The sequence below is a fragment of the Zootoca vivipara genome, chromosome 4 (genome assembly GCF_965207765.1).
Source record: "Zootoca vivipara chromosome 4, rZooViv2.hap1.1, whole genome shotgun sequence".
Lineage (NCBI taxonomy): Eukaryota > Metazoa > Chordata > Lepidosauria > Squamata > Lacertidae > Zootoca > Zootoca vivipara.
The window spans coordinates 7,927,904-7,940,839 of record NC_142587.1 but is presented as its reverse complement, the minus strand read 5'-3'; the positions used below and the strand labels follow the sequence as shown (position 1 = coordinate 7,940,839).

The following is a 12,936-nucleotide window of genomic DNA, read 5'->3' as shown; positions in this document are numbered from 1 at the left end:
CAGGAGGCGTGAGGGGGAGTGCCTTAATGATTGACAGATCCAGCATGTAATCAGAGATAATTATTTTACCAGTGCTCCAATCCCAGTGCTTTGGGGTAAAGATTTTGAGTAGAGATGGGGAAGATTTCAGTGAACTTCACATTCTGTATCTGTATCTGATCATAACACAGACATGTGGATTAGACCGCATGTTTATGAAACTTTCCAAAGCATGGTTCACTCTAACTTACATTGCATTTTCATAAGCTGGTCTAAGGACATCTCCAGTTCTTTCTTTCTTTCTTTCTTTCTTTCTTTCTTTCTTTCTTTCTTTCTTTCTTATAAGTAAGTAAGCAAGTAAGTTTATATGCAGCTTTTTGCAGCAGCTAGGTAGTGTGATATATTCTGCACTCATTGAAAACTGCAAATAAAATCACCTGTAAGGCTACCCAGGGCGTTGGTGTGTGTGAGTGTTAAGATATTTGCCCCATAGCCATCTTTATATCCATATAATTATTCAGGAAAGGGATGGCAGTCGATACACTAATTGAAACTTCCGACAAAATTCATAACATGCCCCTTTATCTAGTCACTGTTTTCAAGGAATGTGGCAATGGTGGTGCTTTCTAGTCGCTGCAAGCTGAGACATGGAGGCCGAGGCTGATGAGAACTGTAGTCTAAAAACAGGCATCCCCAAACTGCGGCCCTCCAGATGTTTTGGCCTACAACTCCCATGATCCCTAGCTAACAGGACCAGTGGTTGGGGAAGATGGGAATTGTAGTCCAAAACATCTGGAGGGCCGAAGTTTGGGGATGCCTGGTCTAAAACTTGTGGAAGGCACCAGGTTCCTGAAGGGCTGTAGCAGGTCATTTCCATCGAAATTTGTGTCAATGTTTGAGGTTCTAATAACTACCTTGCTTATGAAACGTCATGTCAGAGCATTAGTTGCAGAGATATTCATGCACACTCCCATAAACCCCAATTTCTACCTTTCCTGGTAGCAAAAACTAATCTGTTTTTCCTTGTGCTACAAGTGGCCTCTGTACCAAATCTGGTTCAGATTTGTCATCTCGCTCCTGAGATATTGAGACTGCATCATACATACACTAAATTAATGATTTCTCTTCTGAGAAAGAACAAACGTGTAAGAATGCCAAACTCATTTATCCTCTTCAGAACAACATACCATTCAACCAGAAATCAATAGCCTACTTCCAACATTTCGTGTGCATGGAATGGCATAACAGCCCCCGCTAACTTTCAGAAATGAATGTTGGATTAGGTGGGTTTTGGCAAGGTAATTCTGGTGCCCTTGTGGCTACAGGGACCGGCGCTTGTGTTGCAACCTGACCCAAGAAAAGAGACACAAACAATGGGGTGAATGAAGGCCACTTTTTATTCATAATATCTGCAGGGGAGATTAGCAGAGTGGGAAGCTAAGGAAGGCACAGCCCCCCAAACCTAGGCCTCACGTTATGGTAAGCAAGGAGGCCTTCTCTCTCCCCCCAAAAAACTCCAGCTAAAACTGGAGTGCCAAAACTCCAGCCAGGTACAGCAGGTGGGATGGAGGGTGAGTTGGGCAGGTATGAGAAAACAGCCAAAGGGACTTTCTGGGGATGTGCCTTTGCATACACAACCTGTGTGTATATGTGTACACTAGACAGTCCAGATTTTGTAACAACACTCCCAGACTCAGCACTGGATGGCTTGAGGGGGAGCAGACCTACGACACCTACAGTAGCTCACCTTCACCTTAAAAACAGTAGCAGAGTTCTGCAGATCGTTCCCCTGCCCCAAAATTTGGCTAGGAATTCACCTAGAAACAATCTCCTCCAAAATTAGTGGCTTGGGTGAGCACCCCTCTCTTCCTGTCTTACTGAAGTAGATCTAAACTGATTGAACCTTTATAAGGAAACACTGAAATTTATCCACGCCCCTTTTCACAATAGGGAAGTAAAACAGAAGGGCAATGAAACAACACACAAAGGATGGGGAGGAGCCAGGTAGACATTTATAAGATAGACACACCTTGGATATCTATTGCCACCCTTTGGGAGATAAGGTGGGGTATCTAACAAAGAAAAAAAAGTACTATTGCTCCTCTGAAAACAAATGGTGCTTCATTTCATTTGTTCTTACCGGTAGGTACTTTTGTATTAGGTTGTGCTGGTCTGTTGCTTTCTACTGTCCATGTTCTCTTTCTTTACTGCATGTCATTTAACCCTGACTTCACTTCTGCTGCAGGAATCACTTTTCCTTTGGGTATGTTTTGAAAGAGAAGAGAAAAGAAAAGAAGAGGAGAGGAGAGACCACGACCTAACAAATATTACTGAAGTCCTTTTAACAGTCCCATTGAAATTCCTACCCATATTTTGCCTCAGTGGGACCTTTCAAATTTGCTTTAAATTCCATTTTGGACTAGGCATATATTATATGAACATGGCTTCAAAAGAACATTTCGTCTGCTGCTACTTACAAAAAAATGGCAGGCTTGGCATCTATTCAAGTACTTATTACGAAGCTTCTGTGATATTAATAAATGCTGCCTGCTAAAATCTCATTTTCCCTTTTAACTTTGGTGGGGTGGGGGAGGGAGTAGAGGACGACACACTTATACCTGCTCTGACTCATATAATAATTTTTAAAAGCCAAGACCTCTGCAGAGCAGTCCAAGCTACAGCATTTGCTATTTTTCAACACCTTCTCAGAAGGGAGTCAAATCAATCTCTTCGTTGCCGATATGGTAGGTCACCTTCAGCCTTTTAAAGTCACACACACACACATTGCAGGTAGCTAATGTAGCTTCTCTTAATGCACACCTCTGTGAAAGATGCTCTCTTCAGGGTCCAAACACCTATCTAATTCTACCCCTGCCCTAGCTCAGCAGCATATTAATTCTCAGTGCATGCACACATTGGAACAACCGCAGAATATTTCAAAAACAACATGCTACTTACTTAGTAAGCAAAAAACACTCTTAAGCATGCTCAGTTTCACAACTTTGGCATGTCAGCTACTAACTCTCACCCTAGCCTACTTCACGGGGCTGTTGTGAAAATAAAAGTGGGAAGGGAAAGACTGTGTACATTGCCTTCAGGACCTTGGAGGAAAATAAAGATACAGAGGTACCTCTACTTACGAATAACTCTACTTACGAATGGAGCACTGTCCACCATCTTGGATGTGGTTCAGATAGGATTTTTTCTACTTACGAATTTTTAGATAGGGTTGCTTCTACTTACAAATTTTTTCTCCCAATGCATTCCTATGGGATTCGACTTACAATTTTTTTCTTTTTTTTATAATCTATTTTTATTAATTTTCCAATTAAAAACAATTATATCACATTCATTATTTCAAATTATACAAATACATATCAATCAAACCGAATGTTATGCCAAATCATCTAAAAATTTTCGGGGTTCCCATGCTTCAAGAAATTGGGGATTCCTCGCAACTGCCCACTGCCGTCTTTTTCTAAAGTCCAAATCATCACTCAAAGTCTATAATAGTCCCGATCTTTCCCTTACAGTCACAAAGATGTTTTCCTCTTTCATCCGATTTTTCCCCAGCTGCTGAGATAAGTATCAAACGAGATTTCACATATGTTCTTTCTCCTGTGTGAGTTAATCAGTCCGGCCTCCCCTCGACTTACAAATTTTTTTGACTTACAAATGTGCGTTTGGAACGCATTAAATTCGTAAGTAGAGGTACCACTGTACAATACACAGCAGCAAGCAGAAGATATGTGCAGCTTCACAACTCTCTGCAAAACACATATACTGTACACACAAAAACAGTTCGCCAACATTCATCACTAAAGCTTCCCATGTGTTAAAGTGCAGTTTCCAGGAATTTTAACTTGCTGCAGCTATAAGGTGTTTAATTATTTTATCGTTGTATTTGCTGATTCATTCTGTAGTTTATATTTTTATTTTATGTTTACTGTATACTAATAAAGAACAGCCTAGTGATGATCAATGAAGAGGAAGGAATTTTTCTTTTTTTTCTTTTCTTTTTTCTTTGATGGTAAATGAACAGTAGTGGTTGTGAAGGGCATAGAAAATTGCTGAGGGGTCTGCAAAGTCACCATTTTGGCTCAGTAGGAAGGAAACCTCATTTATTTGAAGGATTTTACATCCGAGTAAAACATAATGTTATGAGTTTGTGGGTGCCAGATCCCTCTAATCCTAGCAAGTGTTAAAAGCCAAACAAAGCAGGCTAGTTTCCTGATGAGGTAACTGTCTGGGTGATGGGCCATTAAGAGAACAAAGGAAAGGGAGCTCTGTGTCAGACACAAAAAAGGTTGGGCTCTCAGATAAAAGGACAAATACTGAGTTCGAGGACAGAATTTGCTGTTACGCAAGCTAGAAGCTGGAGAAAAAGCAGCTAGCAGAGGATCAGAGTGCAATGATCATTCTCTGCTTGAATTCCAGGTTGTGGCTAAGGGAGAAGGAAGACCCTTTTGGGGTGTTAATGCTGTGAACCCCTCCATCATAGGCTCAGGTTATATATATGTGTAAATAAACCCCTTCATGGATCAATGCCTTGTCGTGGCGAAGGGGCTTGAATAACTCAGAGAAGCTATGAGCTATGCCATGCAGGGCCACCCAAGATGGATAGGTCATAGTGGAGAGTTTTGACTAAACGTGATCCACCTGGAGAAGGAACTGGCAAGCCACTCCAGTATCCCTGCCAAGAAAACTCCACGCTCACTGGAAGGACGGATCGTGAAGCTGAGGCTCCAATACTTTGGCCACCTCATGAGAAGAGAAGACTCCCTGGAAAAGACCCTGATGTTGGGAAAGATGGAGGGCACTAGGAGAAGGGGACGACAGAGGACGAGATAGTTGGACAGTGTTCTCGAAGCTACCAACATGAGTTTGACCAAACTGCGGGAGGCAGTGGAAGACAGGAGTGCCTGGCGTGCTACGGTCCATGGGGTCACGAAGAGTCGGACACGACTAAACGACTAAACAACAACAACAACAACAACAACAACAACAACAACAACAACAACAACAACAACAACAAAATAAACCATATATCATAAAGATGCCACAGTCTCCGCTGTGCCTCATTTCCAAAAAAGAAACACTGTTCCATCCCGAGGCTTCTCTCAATCTGGAGAGTATGAACAAAACTCCACAATTCCACACGTTGCATTTTATTGAAGTTCACAAGGCACATGTAGAGCTATTTCCTCACATTCCAGTAGGCTGTTGTTTTGGCTCTGATAGAATGTGGTTAGGAAGCTCTTTGTAAAGTTCTGTAAGAACGAGTGACTTTACCCCCCTTCCTGGGCTTGCAAGAACTAAAACAGAACTAGGTTGCAAAGGAGAGAGGGAGTTTCCACCGCTCTGGGCAGAGTCAATAGAAACTAGAATATTACTGCGCCTTCATTTCCCAGCCTGCCTTGAGTTCTGGAAAGGCACTACCTTTTCTTAGAGGAGCAACATTATTATTCCTTATACCTACCTAATACTAATACAGAGCTTTGCTGTCACTAAATAACTGGACCCTGTGGGAGCAGAACAAACACAGACCCTTGCACCCCTGGAATCTTGCACTGCTTGGAGATTGGGGTGGCGTGCACCCAGGCAATTGTGTTTTATTCTGGAAATGCAGCAGAGTGAATTAAATAATATGTGCTTAAACAAACATACCCCAATAATTTTCTTCATCCACCTTCCCCTATTTCTTTCTGCTGGTCAACATTCCTTTCTTTAATTCCTTGGCAGGTGTGATTAAGCAATAGTGCAGCCTGCCAAAAACTGAAGCTTGAAAGTTATCTCCTGGAGTTGTTTTATAACTTTCTTTTAAAATTCCCAATAAACTTCTTCTTTTTTTAAAAAAATGAAAGCCCAGTAAATGTGTACCCTCATACCGCCTTGTCAGCAGCCCTGAATTGTTTCAGATTGTAATCTTAGTCACAGAAAGCCTCTGGCTTCAGGCTTTCTGTTCAAACAGGCATGGCTTTTTGGTCTTCCTTCCATGTACAACTGCATAATACATAAAGCAATGCTAGCAAACTTCATCTTTAGCTCTCAGCAGGGAACTAATAATAGTGCATGATTGCAGTTTAGCACATGTGTCACAAAAGCTAGCACCTCACTGTGATTTGGGAGCAGAGTGGCAAACTTTAATTCAGTATAAACCTGACCTAATAGGCTTAAGAAGAAGAAAAAGCTAGCCACTGAATCACTACCTATGACCACAATCTTTTTGTTCTCGAAAGCCAATGTTTATTTTCTTCACTTTTTGTGAATCTTTTCTATACATTTTGGAAACTGGAATACTGTTGCTGTTTTATAAAAGGTACTTTAGCTTTAGCTATTTGAATTTGCAAAATTGTAAAAAGTTGCTGGAGAACAGAAGGCTCCCTGCTTCAGAAATCCATCCTCCAGCTCATGTAGGGTAAACCACATTGACCAAGAAAAAAGAAAAGAAAGTGATTAAGCAAGAAAACAGGCACATAGATGCTGTGGAATATTATTATAGAAGGGTAAAACTCCTTTGCGTCTATGTTAAAGTGTTGATCCTTTCTTCTTTGCTTTCTTCTTTCCAAATTTCTGCTCCCAACACTTCCTGTGTCTGATTTCGTGTACATTAAAACATGCTATTCAAATGAAACAAATTTATGGTTATGTTAAATTCTCCATAGCAAGCTGATGAACCCTTTTCCTTTTCCCTTTCGCAGATCAAAGTAAAGGATACCTTTTAATCTTTCAGAAACTTATATTTTAATGAGAATTGTAACCCTGTATTATAAACCTCTCCTTAAGTGACTTGGCCTAGTAGCAGGAAAAACAATCAAAGCTTCTTTAGCTGCTCACATTAAGATTCATTTGCTTCATAGCTAGAGCATTTCTGCTGATAGGTCAGAAATTCCATGTCTTAAATATAGCTACATATCAGAGTGAAATTAGTTAAAGCAACAAAGGAAAGGACTTCTAAACCAGAAAGCAACCAACCTTGTGTATAGCTCCTACACACAAGCACAAGTGCAACAAGGGCTTTTTAGTTGAAATTTTTAGTAGGGGCAGAAAAGGCTACTGCAATGAGACCTTGTACTTAGAAATAATTACTAAATATTAATAGCTTTACAAACGGCAGCAAAAGAAACCAGTTTGTTTGCTGCCTGGCCTTCATCCTAAGATCTCAGCGTGGGTTACAGATTGTATTGGTTAAGGACCAAACTAGATGTGATTGGGACATCAGACACCAAGTGTAGTTAATCTAAACTTCATACCCATTTGTGCCATGGACCTCTCCCCTCTTCACCTGCCCTATGTCTTGAGCAGGGGCAAGGAACCTCAGCTGTGGGAGCCGAATGGAGCCCTCTCTCCCTGGTGCTTGAGGGTCTCCCTACACCAGGCATGCCAAACCTGCGGCCCTCCAGATGTTTTGGCCTACAACTCCCATGATCCCTAGCTAGCAGGACCAGTGGTTGGGGAAGATGGGAATTGTAGTCCAAAACATCTGGAGGGCCACAGGTTTGACATGCCTGCCCTACACCATGGTTTCTCCCTAGCCCAGGGGTCAGCAACATAAGGCCCATGGGCCACAAGTGGCCCACAGGGGCTGTTGAACCGGCCCAGGAGCCTCCCCCCCGAACCAAGCCGCCCGCTTGGCAAGTCCCCGCGTACTGCGCTAAACCGGCGCAGCGTGGCACAGGGACTCGCTTCCGTGGTGCCGGAAATCACATCTGCGCAGATGCCGGAAATCGCAGGCGTGTTCGCTCACATGCACAGGCAATCTGGCCCACGAAGGAATCTCTGCTGGAGTGAACCGGCCCAGGCGAGATAAACCTTGCCGACCCCTGCCCTAGCCGGCCTTGCTCCGTACCTTCCTTTTGCTTCCTTTTGTCAGAATGTGTCCTTGAAATGTGATGGTGCCTCTTTCATGCCAGAATGGAGATACGACTGTATGTCTGTCTGTAGGAACCTAGTAGGTGGAATGAAGCCCATTGTACACAGGTATGGTAAGAGTTAGATTCATAGCCCAACTATGTCTTGCTCTGACTATGCTTGCTGCTGGACTGAAAGTGCTCTCCTACCCCTGGTTTTGAAACACTACCAGGAAAGGCATTGCTTATTTCAAAGAAAAGAAAACCCTGGAGCATTGATTAATGTCCCCTCACCTGTATAACCCCCCCTTGGTTAAAAATTAAGCCCCCTTCTCAATTTATACAGTCTTATGAATAAACTAACATGTCTCCCCACCACATCTAGAAAGAAGGCTTTCTGAGGACAGAAAGATTGTCATTTGTGCTACTGGTGGATACTAGTAAGCTATCAGCTACTTATATTTTCCATTACTAAAGTTCTCTTTGCTGCAGAAAAAGGTATTTATAATGGGCTTTTAGCAAACAGATAGATGAATGAGGTTTCTTGTTGAGCCAGGGATCTGTATGTTCCCAGAGTTCCCTCATAATGTACAAGTCCATGGATAATTGCTAATGAGCCAAGCCCCTGGAGAGCCAAGCTTCTGATCTTCGCTCTTTTCAAGGAGGTCTTTATGTCTGTCAGCACCTGCTGAATATCACATTAATAGCTTTGAATAAAGGACCCGGGTAAAAGAACGGAGATCATTCCATAATAATCAAGCTTGTAGTTCAGGGAACTGAAAGCTTGAACAAAATAGAAAAAATGACAAGTCGTTTAAACGGGTGGATCGACTAATTTCAAAACTTAGGAGCATATGGCACCACTCAACTGTCCCTCATTAGAAGAGACGCCACTCCGAAACCTAACACCTTCCTACACAGCCCTGATGTTCACACTTTATTGTAGTAAATTGTTTACAGAAAAGAGGCTAAATCATGAAAACAGGGCTGTGGAAAAATCTCACATTGGGAGTAGAAATTCCCACAGGAGAAGCACTTTGAGGAAAGAGTGGAGGGGGAGGAACTTCTAAAATGCATTGCTCCAAAGGCCTAGGGAGGTAGTAAAGCTGTGTTTGGGTTCTACCACCTCACATGACAACTAAGCCCAAGTCCCATGAGCACATCCACTCTGATATATTCATACACACAAATGCACGTACATCATCACTGTAGTCATTACTGTACAAACAAGAGAAACTAAATGAACAAAAAGTACTACAGCCCAAACTGAGAAAGAAAATGAGAAAAATATTCTGCATCTCTCTCAAATCATAGCCAGTATTACTAGATGAGCAGGTCACCATGGTACAATCTTGTTCAAGTATTGTATAAATGGGATCTATTGTGTTAACAAAGCCTGATTTGAATTAACATTTCCACCCCAGAGATATTTAAAATAAGTCAACCAAGGCTACAATCCTAGCCTTACTTACCTAAGGGGAAATCCCATTCAGTTCAGTAGAATTTACTTCTGAGAATAGGATTGTGCTATTACAAATCAACACCAACTTCCAATTCTTTCATTTCCAGATCTCAGGACTTGGCAAATGGTCTTGTTCCTAATGTAGTTGTTGTTGTTTAGTCGTTTAGTTGTGTCCGACTCTTCGTGACCCCATGGACCATAGCACACCAGGCACTCCTGTCTTCCACTGCCTCCCACAGTTTGGTCAAACTCATGTTCGTAGCTTCGAGAACACTGTCCAACCATCTCGTCCTCTGTCGTCTCCTTCTCCTAGTGCCCTCAATCTTTCCCAACATCAGGGTCTTTTCTAGGGAGTCTTCTCTTCTCATGAGGTGGCCAAAGTGTTGGAGCCTCAGCTTCAGGATCTGTCCTTCCAGTGAGCACTCAGGGCTGATTTCCTTCAGAATGGATAGGTTTGATCTTCTTATTTAGTAAAAAAAAACCTACCTATAAGTAATGAATTAGCCAATAACTGTCTGTGTTCAGATCTAACATAAGGCTTCACATAAAATATTTATAGGCATCAATGGGATCTCTTTAACTACTGTATAATGTCTTTCACATATAATAAAATATATTTTCCATATTGCTGGGTGATGTCACAGCCCCATCAGATGTGGAAGGAAGTCTCAAGGCATCATTCAAACATGTAGCAATTGAATGACTATGCAATCTGTATATTCTTACAGCATAATGTATATGTTATAGGTATTTTTTTATTAAAAGCTTACCCATTGCATATGTATATATATATGATGTCCATTGTAAGAATTGGTCATCTCAGTAAGCAACTCTCCACTCAGTTTTAATTTAAAGTATTTTATCAACGTCAATCAAACCTCTCTGAATACTTTGGATAGCAGGCACTGTTCTCCACCAGAGTTGGAGTAATTATTTAACACAAAAGGTGTAATTATTTAATACAAAAACAAACATATTATTTTGAATAATAAACTTGAATTTGCAGGTATTGCAAAAAATGAGAACTTGCTTATTATGTACCTATTGTATTAATGTGCCCAAACAAGGGCGTACCCACCATGGGGCAAGTTAGGGCAGCTGCCCTACTCTAGAAGCAGGGCTGGTGGGCAGAGGCGGAGCACAGCCCGGCGGAGCGTGAGTTGCGCCGCGCCGCACCCTCCCTCCAGCTCCCCGGCGCGCCCTCAGGCAAGGCCAAGCGCGGCGGGGAACCAGGGAGCGCGGCGCGGTGGGCGGGAACGCCGAACTCGCGCTCCGCTGGGCTGGGCTCCGCCTCCACCCACCAGCCCTGCTGCTAGGGAGGGGCACAGCCCGGCGGAGCGCGAGTTCGCCGTTCCCGCCCACTTTGTGGCCCCTCCCCTTCCGTGCCTTGGCCCCTCCCCTTGCCCCCCCCCTAGTTTTGATCCTGGGTACGCCCATGTGCCCAAAGATAAAATACTTCCCAAACCATTCCTCAAGCCAAATTTTAAAGTTCCTTCCCTCTTTAAGTTTCTGAAATTCCTTGCTGCCAAGAAAAGAGGAGAATGGATATATTTTTAATGTTATTAAGAAACTTGCAGGGTGGTTATTTTCACCACTGTTTCTTGTATCCACTCAAAGCCACAAGCAAATTTATAGACACCATTTGACTCTGGCTTGGCAATTGGGAGCCAGATGGTAACCTTCAGGGAGCTTATTTTTCGCTCAGGGCCATCAGTTCTCAATGCTCTACTGTATGAGAAGTGGGATGGATGCAGGCTATGTAAGTATCACACTGCTTGCCATGATGAAAGGATTTGAACTCCACTGGTGTTCCAACCAACTGTTTGCAAAGGATGGAGGGCTTTGAAAACATTCAATATGCATGCTTGCAAAGACTCGAGATTTCCTGCCACTGGCCCCCCTCTGTCTCTCTCCTGTGGCTAAGAATCATAGAATCACAGAATTGTAGAGTTGCAAATTTAGCGCTGGGAAGAGGAAGGCAGCCACAGGCGATCCCAAACCATAGCAGAGTAACTTTTCACTCCCGGGACTTGGGAGACCTTACCTTACTTGGGAGACCGTTTTCTGGGGCTACAAGCTTGTGCAAGCTGTACTTTAAATCAAAAGGTGCTTGATCATCTTGGTGTTTCATTTGCAAATGCATGAAGCCAGTATTTCAGGAAGGATCCCTCGAAAATGGCACGTGGCACTTCTCTTAGGACATTGCCTGCAGTGTGAAGTTTTGCTCCAGCATTCCTGCCTCTAGGCCTTCTGCCACCTATGCTCCCTGCTTCCTGGGATGCCCTTACACCAGTTTTCCAATTTGTAGTCTGCTTTGCATAGTTCTCCCCCTTCCATAAGGGTTTAATCCCAGTTTAATCCCAGCCAACTGTCTGCATCAACAAAAGTATAGTGTCTAGATCAAGGGAAGTAATAGTACCACTCTATTCTGCCTTGTTCAAGCTGCAATGTGTGCAGAGAAGGGCAACCAAGACTTATGAGGAACAGTTGAAGGAGCTGGGTATGTTTAGCCTGAAAAAAAAGGAGACTAAGAAGAGATATGAAAGCCATCTTCAAATATCTCAAGGGCTGTCCCATAGAAGAAGAAGCCAGCTTGTTTTCTGCTGCTCTGGAGGGTTGGACTCGAACCAATGGTTTCAAATAACAATAAAGGAGATTCCGACTAAACATCAGGAAAAACTTTCTGACAGTAAGAGCTCTTTGACAGTGGGAACGGTCTCCCTCAGGAGGTTATGGACTCTCCTTCCCCGGAGGTTTTTGAGCAGATGTTGGAGGGCCATCTGTCATGGATACTTTAGCTGAGATTCCTGCATTGCAGGGGGTTGGACTAGATGACCCTTGGTCTCCCTTCCAACTATGATTCTATGATTTTCACAAAAGTTCCCTAGCATCACAGGACTTGAGCTTAGCAATGTCAGAGGCCTGACTATCACAGAATCAGTATTTTAAAAAGCACACAATGCCTGACTTCAAATTAGTATAGGAAGCAACCCTATATACAGAGTTCTCACAGCACTCCTTAGATTTAGAGTGTCATTCCATAAACTCTTTAATCACTACAATTCACAGCACATCTTTGAATCTCAGGGCAACCCCATCTCAAGGTTCAGGGTGACCCAGAGAAGGTCCAAATCAATTGGAGCCATCAGGGCTTATGCAAATAAGAGCCAGCATGAAATGACCTATTCAAATAACTACAGCTCCCCATGCCAAGCTGCTGTGGGTTAGCAGGATCTGACTGCTTTGAGTCCAGACTTCTGAAGATTCTCTGCAATGCAGGCTTCGCTGTTGAGGAGCTGTTTGTAGTGCTGAAGGATTCACCTCTGTTGCTGCTGTCTCCGTTCAGATTAGCCAGCAAAGTATAACATCGGTGCCTGCTGTTTCATCATGCCTGGTGGGTATATAAGGAGATCAAACACTTTACATCTGCACAGGAAGAAAGGCAAGAAATGTATCATACTTAAAAACCAGAAAACAGAAAGGCAACAAACATGGTTATGGCGCTAGTCGTTCCGCTTCAGGCTTTACTTTTAACCAGCAATGCTAAATGCTTGAAGCCAGCCAGCTCTTTGCACATTACTCTTTGTAAGGAACACAGGAGACAGCAGGCACTTTAAATGCATACATAAATGCATACACAAATGT

General features: G+C 42.9%; 1 long non-coding RNA gene across 1 annotated transcript in view; it reads right to left on the bottom strand.

Moving 5' to 3' along the window:
- Positions 1 to 11,813: 11,813 nt before the first annotated feature.
- Positions 11,814 to 12,936, bottom strand: part of LOC148685834 (uncharacterized) — a 60,785-nt gene continuing 59,662 nt past the window's right edge. The window contains exon 3 of the long non-coding RNA XR_015949828.1: positions 11,814 to 12,682. This is a non-coding gene — a long non-coding RNA (uncharacterized LOC148685834). The remainder of the gene's footprint in view (positions 12,683 to 12,936) is intronic.